This window comes from Silene latifolia, chromosome 6, assembly GCF_048544455.1.
Source record: "Silene latifolia isolate original U9 population chromosome 6, ASM4854445v1, whole genome shotgun sequence".
NCBI lineage: Eukaryota > Viridiplantae > Streptophyta > Magnoliopsida > Caryophyllales > Caryophyllaceae > Silene > Silene latifolia.
This window is the reverse complement of record NC_133531.1, coordinates 118,378,526-118,380,452: the sequence shown is the minus strand read 5'-3', so window position 1 is coordinate 118,380,452 and position 1,927 is coordinate 118,378,526. Positions and strand designations below refer to the sequence as shown.

Sequence of the window (1,927 nt, the reverse complement as noted above, 5' to 3'; positions counted from 1 at the left end):
CCGGGATGAAAAACTTCCCAATTCGCACGGGGACATCTTCCCATATCCCTAATGGTGTCTTCGTCGATCTATCGGCCATTTGGAGTGTGATGTTGGTGCATTTAAGCTCTCCCATCCCCAACCTTTTACTCACCGAGTACGGCATGACACTCACACTAGCCCCTAGATCACATAAGGCTTTGTTGATCGTCTTGTCGCCAATGGTACACGGTATTGAGAAGCTTCCCGGATCCTTTAACTTTGGAGGTGAACTCCCTTGAAGTATTGCACTACTCACCTTAGTGAAGGCGATAGTCTCAAGTTTCCGGATCGACTTCTTCTTTGTGAGGATATCTTTCATGTATTTCGCATAGGCCGGCACGTGATTGATTAATTCCGTGAAAGGAATTGAGACTTCCAAATTCTTCACAATTTCCATGAATTTTCCAAGTTGATCATCAAATTTGGGCTTGGCTTGACGACTTGGAAAAGGGAGTCTAATCACAATGGGCTCCTTCTCCTTGGCCTTGTCTTCATTTTTCTTTGAACTTTCTTCTTTTGATGATTCTCCATCTTTGGAGTTTTGCACAATTTCTTCCTTTTCACTAGCTTCCACAACTTCATCCTCAACTTGCTTCTTCGGTGCTTCATACCTTGTACCACTTCTCAAGTGAATGGCACTAACCGTTTCATGTCTAGGGGGATTACTTTGAGGTGGTAATTGCCCCTTTTGTCTTTGTGAGCTTGAAGATGCTAGTTGAGTCAATTGTGTTTCCAACATCTTGGTGTGAGCTAGAATGTTGTTGATGGTGGTTTCCTTTGCTTGGCTATCTTTTTGCATTTGAGTGAAAAATTCTTGTTGATTCTTTTGCATTTAGAGGACCGCTTTTTGGACATCAAAGCCTTGGTCATTTTGGTGATTGTATGGATTTTGATTTTTGTAACCTTGGTTTTGATTGTAAAAGGGCCTTTGATTTTGGTTTCTCATGGGTGGTGGAGTGTATGTTGTTTGAGGGTTTTGAACATTTTGGCTTTTGTATGAGAGATTTGGATGGAATTTGGTGTTTTCATTGTAAAAGTTGGAATAAGGGGTACCACTCTTGTATGCTTGGAAAGCATTCACTTGTTCATTTGTTCCCCTACATTCACCTTGGTCATGTCCCAAAGTTCCACAATTCTCACATATCCCACTTGGGATTGATGAGGATGCCGTCATGACATTAACATGATGCTTTGAAGATTTTGAGTTTTCCTCAAGTCTAGCCATAGCTTGTTCAAACTTCAAGTTGATTGTGTCAATGTGAGAACTAAGTTGAGCACCCAATTGAGTAACGGAGTCCACTTCATGCTTTCCACCTCTAGTAGCCTTGCGAGGTCTACTATATTGTGAGTTATGGACCGCCATTTCCTCAATCTTGTTCCATGTTTGATTGTCATCAACTTCGGTGAACATTCCATTTGATCCCGTATTGAGAATGTTCCTAGAATCTTCATATAAACCATTCCAAAATTGTTGTACCAAAAACCATTCGCTAATTCCATGGTGAGGACATGAGCGACAAATTCCCTTGAACCGCTCCCAAGCTTCATACAAAGACTCTTCATCCCTTTGCTTAAAACCCGTAATTTGAGCTCTTAGCATGTTAGTCTTTTCCGGTGGGTAGAATTTTTTGTAGAAAGCTAGAGCCAACTTCTTCCAAGAATCTATTCCAAGGGTGGCCTTATCAAGGCCCTTCAACCATTGCTTCGCGGTGCCGATTAAAGAGAAAGGAAATAAGACCCATCTAATTTGGTCTTGAGTCACGCCCGTTTGAGAGATAGCATCACAATAGTCGCAAAAGGTTTCCATATGAGAATGAGGGTCCTCACTAGGCATCCCCCCAAATTGGCTCCTCTCAACTAATTGGATGAAGGCGGACTTGGCAATAAAATTTCCGGTTAGATGTTG

At 41.9% G+C, this 1,927-nt stretch overlaps 1 non-coding gene across 1 annotated transcript; it reads left to right on the top strand.

Moving 5' to 3' along the window:
- Positions 1–1,514: 1,514 nt before the first annotated feature.
- On the top strand, positions 1,515–1,621 carry LOC141589134 (small nucleolar RNA R71). Its single transcript, XR_012520084.1, has one exon. It is a non-coding gene; the product is annotated as a small nucleolar RNA R71 (small nucleolar RNA).
- Positions 1,622–1,927: the final 306 nt, after the last annotated feature.